Consider the following 7,178-nt stretch of genomic DNA (forward strand, 5'->3'; position numbering starts at 1 on the left):
CCGTTGAATTTTAATACGTTCCTTGAGAAAGAAAAGTTGAAAGATGATGGTAGCAATTACACGGACTGGGTCCATAACTTGAGGATTATCCTCATTGCTACATAGAAGAATTACGTCCTGGAAGCAACGCTGGGTGCCAAACCCGCTGTAGGAGCAACGCCAGACGTTCGTTATGAACGTCTGGCAGAGCAAAGCTGATGACTACTCAATAGTTCAGTGTGCCATGCTTTACGGCTTAGAACCGGGACTTCAACGACGTTTTGAACGTCATGGAGCATATGAGATGTTCCAGGAGTTGAAGTTAATATTTCAAGCAAATGTCCGGATTGAGAGATATGAAGTCTCCAATAAGTTCTACAGCTGCAAGATGGACGAGAATATTTCTGTCAGTGAACATATACTCAGAATGTCTGGATATCATAACCACTTGACTCGGCTGGGAGTTAATCTTCCAGTTGATAGTGTCATTGACAGAGTTCTTCAATCACTGCCACCAAGCTACAAGAGCTTTATGATGAACTCTAATATGCAAGGGATGGATAAGACAATTCCCGAGCTATTCGCAATGCTAAAGGCTGCGGAGGTAGAAATCAAGAAGGGGCATCAAGTGTTGATGGTCAGCAAGACCACTAGTTTCAAGAAAAAGGGTAAAGGGAAGAAGAAAGGGAACTTCAAGAAGAACAGCAAACAAGTTGCTGCTCAAGAGAAGAAACCCAAGTCTGGACCTAAGCCTGAAACTGAGTGCTTCTACTGCAAAGTGACTGGTCACTGGAAGCGGAACTGCCCCAAGTATTTGGCGGATAAGAAGGATGGCAAGGTGAACAAAGGTATATGTGATATACATGTTATTGATGTGAACCTTACTAGAGCTCGCAGTAGCACCTGGGTATTTGATACTGGTTCTGTTGCTAATATTTGCAACTCAAAACAGGGACTACGGATTAAGCGAAGACTGACTAAGGACGAGGTGACGATGCGTGTAGGAAATGGTTCCAAAGTCGATGTCATCGCCGTCGGCACGCTACCTCTACATCTACCTTCATGATTAGTTTTAGACCTGAGTAACTGTTATTTGGTGCCAGTGTTAAGCATGAACATTATATCTGGATCTTGTTTGATGTGATACGGTTATTCATTTAAATCTGAGAATAATGGTTGTTCTACTTATATGAGTAATATCTTTTATGGTCATGCACCCTTGAAGAGTGGTCTATTTGTGTTGAATCTCGATAGTAGTGATACACATATTCATAATGTTGAAGCCAAATGATGCAGAGTTGATAATAATAGTGCAACTTATTTGTGGCACTGCCATTTGGGTCATATTGGTGTAAAGTGCATGAAGAAACTCCATACTGGTGGACTTCTAGAATCACTTGATTATGAATCACTTGGTACTTGCGAACCATGCCTCATGGGGAAGATGACTAAAACGCCGTTCTCCGGAACAATGGAGCGAGCAACAGACTTGTTAGAAATCATACATATTGATGTATGTGGTCCGATGAATATTGAGGCTCGCGGCGGGTATCGTTATTTTCTCACCTTCACAGATGATTTAAGCAGATGTGGGTATATCTACTTAATGAAACATAAGTCTGAAACATTTGAAAAGTTCAAAGAATTTCAGAGTGAAGTGGAAAATCATCATAACAAGAAAATAAAGTTTCTATGATCTGATCGTGGAGGAGAATATTTGAGTTATGAGTTTGGTCTGCATGTGAAACAATGTGGAATAGTTTTGCAACTCACGCCACCCGGAACACCACAGCGTAATGGTGTGTCCGAACGTCGTAACCGTACATTACTAGATATGGTGCGATCTATGATGTCTCTTACTGATTTACCGCTATCGTTTTGGGGTTATGCTTTAGAGACGGCTGCATTCACGTTAAATAGGGCCCATCGAAATCCGTTGAGACGACACCTTATGAACTGCGGTTTGGCAAGAAACTAAATTTGTCGTTTCTTAAAGTTTGGGGCTGCAATCCTTATGTGAAAAAGCTTCAACCTGATAAGCTCGAACCCAAATCAGAGAAATGTGTCTTCATAGGATACCTAAACAAGACTGTTGGGTACACCTTCTATCACAGATCCGAAGGTAAGACATTTGTTGCCAAGAATGGATCCTTTCTAGAGAAGGAGTTTCTCTCGAAAGAAGTGAGTGGGAGGAAAGTAGAACTTTATGAGGTAACTGTACCTACTCCCTTATTGGATAGTAGTTCATCACAGAAATCGGTTCCTGTGACACGTACACCAATTAGTGAGGAAGCTAATGATGATGATCATGAAACTTCAGATCAGGTTACTACCAAACCTCGTAGGTCAACCAAAGTAAGATCCGCACCAGAGTGGTACGGTAATCCTGTTCTGGAGGTCATGTTACTTGACCATGACGAACCTACGGACCATGAGGAAGCAATGATGAGCCCAGATTCCACAAAATGGCTTGAAGCCATGAAATCTGAGATGGGATCCATGTATGAGAACAAAGGATGGACTTTGGTTGACTTGCCCGACGATCGGTGTGACACCCCCGATTCAATCGTACACTAATCATTCACGCAAATGTGTACGGTCAAGATCAAGGACTCACGGGAAGATATCACAACACAACTCTAGACACAAAATAAATTTATACAAGCTTTATATTACAAGCCAGGGGCCTCGAGGGCTCGAATACAAGAGCTCGATCATAGACGAGTCAGCGGAAGCAACAATATCTGAGTACAAACATAAGTTAAACAAGTTAGCTAGACTTCATATGTATGCACTGGTATCAAATGGAGAAGGGTAGCATATGTGGACTGAACTGCATAATGCCAGAATAAGAGGGGGATAGCTAGTCCTATCGAAGACTACGCTTCTGGCAACCTCCATCTTGCACCATGTAGAAGAGAGTAGATGGTAAGTTCACCAAGTATCATCACATAGCATAATCCTACCCGACGATCCTCCCCTCGTCGCCCCGTGAGAGAGCGATCACCGGTTGTATCTGGCACTTGGAAGGGTGTGTTTTATTAAGTATCTGGTTCTAGTTGTCATAAGGTCAAGCTACAACTCCTGGTCCTCCTTTTACCGAGGGACACGGCTATTCGAATGGATCAACTTCCATGCAGGGGTGCACCACATTTCCCAACACACTCGATCCCCTTTGGCCAGATGCTACGTCTTGAGCTTGCGTTGGTTTTCCCCGAAGAGGAAGGGATGATGCAGCAGAGTAGCTTAAGTATTTCCCTCAGTTTTTGAGAACCAAGGTATCAATCCAGTAGGAGCCCACGCTCAAGTCCCTCGTACCTGCACAAAGCGATAGCTACTCGCAACCAACACGATTAGGGGTTGTCAAGCCCTTCACGGTCACTTACAAGAGTGAGATCTAATAGATATAGTATTTTTGGTATAAAGATGCAAAGTAAAAATTAAAAGCAAAGTAAAAAAGCAAAGCAAGATTAAAGTGATGGAGATTGATATGATGAGAATAGACCTGGGGGCCATAGGTTTCACTAGTGGCTTCTCTCCAGAGCATAAGTATTCTATGGTGGGTGAACAAATTACTGTTGAGCAATTGAAAGAATTGAGCATAGTTATGAGAATATCTAGGCATGATCATGTATATAGGAATCATGTCCGTGACAAGTAGATCGAAACGATTCTGCATCTACTACTATTACTCCACTCATCGACCGCTATCCAGCATGCATCTAGAGTATTAATTTAAAAACCGAGTAATGCCTTAAGCAAGATGGCATGATGTAGAGAGATAAATTCATGCAATATGAAATGAACCCCATCTTGTTATCCTCGATGGCAACGATGCAATACGTGCCTTGCTGCCCCTTCTGTCACTGGGTAAGGACACCGCAAGATCGAACCCAAAGCTAAGCACTTCTCTCATGGCAAGAACTACCAATCTAGTTGGCCAAACCAAACGGATAATTCGAAGAGACTTGCAAAGATAACCAATCATACATAAAAGAATTCAGAGAAGATTCAAATATTATTCATAGATAGACTTGATCATAAACCCACAATTCATAGGTCTCAACAAACACACCGCAAAAAGAAGATTACATCGAATAGATCTCACAAGAGAGGGGGAGAACTTTGTATTGAGATTCAAAGAGAGAGAAGAAGCCATCTAGCTACTAACTATGGACCCGAAGGTCTGAGGTAAACTACTCACACTTCATCGGAGGGGCTAGGATGATGTAGAAGCCCTCCGTGATGACGGCCCTCTTCCGGCGGAGCTTCGGAACAGGCCCCAAGATGGGATCTCGTGGATACAGAAAGTTGCGGCGGTGGAATTAGGTTTTTGGCTCCTTTTCTGATCGCTTGGGGGTACGTGTGTATATATAGGAGGAAGAAGTACGCTGGAGGAGCAACGAGGGGCCCACGAGGTAGGGGGCGTGCCCTAGGGGGGTGCCCCCACCCTCGTGACCGCCTCTTTTGTTCCTTGGAGCAGGGTCCAAGTCTCCTAGATCACGTTCGGTGAGAAAATCACGTTCCCGAAGATTTTATTCCGTTTGGACTCCGTTTGATACTTCGTTTCTTCGAGACACTGAAATAGGCAAAAAATAGCAATTCTGGGCCGGGCCTCCGGTTAATAGGTTAGTCCCAAAAATAATATAAAAGTGGAAAATAAAGCCCAATATAGTCCAAAATAGTAGATAATATAGCATGGAGCAATCTAAAATTATAGATACGTTGGAGACGTATCAGGCATCCCCAAGTTTAATTCCTGCTCGTCCTCGAGGAGGTAAATGATAAAAAGAGAATTTTTGATGCGGAGTGCTACTTGGCATAATTTCAATGCAAATCTTCTTAATTGTGGTATGAATATTCAGATTAGAAAGATTCAAGACAAAAGTTTATATTGACATAAAAAATAATAATACTTCAAGCATACTAACAAAGCAATTATGTCTTCTCAAAATAACATGGCCAAAGAAAGTTATCCCTACAAAATCATATAGTCTGGCAATGCTCCATCTTCACCACACAAAGTATTTAAATCATGCACAACCCCGATGACAAGCCAAGCAATTGTTTCATACTCTAACTTTTTCAAAACTTTTTCAATCTTCACGCAATACATGAGCATGAGCCATGGATATAGCACTATAGGTGGAATAGAATGGTGGTTGTGGAGAAGACAAAAAGGAGAATATGGTCTCACATCAACTAGGCATATCAACGGGCTATGGATATGCCCATCAATAGATATCAATGTGAGTGAGTAGGGATTGCCATGCAACGGATGCACTAGAGCTATAAGTATATGAAAGCTCAAAAAGAAACTAAGTGGGTGTGCATCCAACTTGCTTGCTCATGAAGACCTAGGGCAAATTTTTTTAGGAAGCACATCATTGGAATATACAAGCCAAGTTCTATAATGTAAAATTCCCACTAGTATATGAAAGTGATAACATGAGAGACTCTCTACTATGAAGATCATGGTGCTACTTTGAAGCACAAGTGTGGTAAAAGGATAGTAACATTGTCCCTTCTCTCTTTTTCTCTCATCATTTTTTTATTTGGGCCTTTACTCTCTTTTTTTATGGCCTCCCCTTTTTTTATTTGGGCTTCTTTGGCCTCTTTTTTTTCGTCCAGAGTCTCATCCCGACTTATGGGGGAATCATAGTCTCCATCATTCTTTCCTCACTGGGACAATGCTCTAATAATGATAATCATCACACTTTTATTTTTCTTACAACTCGATACTTAGAACAAAATATGACTCTATGTGAATGCATCCGGTGGTGTACCGAGATATGCAATATGACAATGATGGAGTGTGTCATGATAAACGGGACGGTGGAAAGTTGCATGGCAATATATCTCGGAATGGCTATGGAAATGCCATAATAGGTAGGTATGGTGGCTGTTTTGAGGAAGGTATATGGTAGGTGTATGATACCGGCGAAAGGTGCGCGGTATTAGAGAGGCTAGGAAAGGTGGAAGGGTGAGAGTGCGTATAATCCATGGACTCAACATTAGTCATAAAGAACTCATATACTTATTACAAAAATCTAGAAGTTATCAAAGCAAAGTATTACGAGCATGCTCCTAGGGGGATATATTGGTAGGAAAAGACCATCGCTCGTCCCCGACCGCCACTCATAAGGAAGACAATCAATAAATAAATCATGCTCCGACTTCATCACATAACGGTTCACCATACGTGCATGCTACGGGAATCACAAACTTAACAAAAGTATTCTTTAAATTCACAACTACTCAACTAGCATGACTTTAATATTATCACCTCCATTTCTCAAAACAATTATCATGCTTCAATCTTTTCTTAGTATTCAACACACTCAAAAGAAAGTTTCACAAATCTTGAATACCAAGCATATTATTATTAAGCAAATTACCATGCTATTAAGAGACTCTCAAAATAATTTAAGTGAAGCATGAGAGATCAATAGTTACTTTAAAACAAATCCACCACCGTGCTCTAAAATATCTAAGTGAAGCACATAGAGCAAAATTACTACGCTCAAAAGATACAAGTGAGGCACATAGAGCAAAATTATCTAGCTCAAAAGATATAAGTGAAGCACATAGAGTATTCTATCAAATTTTAATTCATGTATGGATCTCTCAGAAGGTGTGTACAGCAAGGATGATTTTGGCATACTAAGACACAAAGACACAAATAATACAAGACGCCCGAAGCAAAACACATATCATGTTGGTGATTAAAAATATAGCTCCAAGTAAATTACCGATGGAAGTGGACGAAAGAGGGGATGCCTTCCGGGGCATCCCCAAGCTTTTACTTCTTGGTGTTCTTGGATTATCCTGGGGGTGCCATGGGCATCCCCAAGCTTAGGCTCTTTCCACTCCTTGTTCCATGATCCATCAAAAGAATTCACCCAAAACTTGAAAACTTCACAACACAAAACTCAAAATAGAAAACTCGTGAGCTCCATTAGCGAAAGAAAACAAAAGACCACTTCAAGGTACTGCAATGAACTCATTCTTTATTTATATTGGTGTTAAACCTACTGTATTCAAACTTCTCTATGGTTTATAAACTATTTTACTAGCCATAGATTCATCAAAATAAGCAAACAACACACGAAAAACAGAATCTGTCAAAAACAGAACAGTCTGTAGTAATCTGTAGCTAGCTCAATATCTGGAACCCCAAAAATTCCAAAATAAATTTA

The sequence above is a fragment of the Triticum urartu genome, chromosome 3 (assembly GCF_003073215.2).
Source record: "Triticum urartu cultivar G1812 chromosome 3, Tu2.1, whole genome shotgun sequence".
Classification (NCBI taxonomy): Eukaryota; Viridiplantae; Streptophyta; class Magnoliopsida; order Poales; family Poaceae; genus Triticum; species Triticum urartu.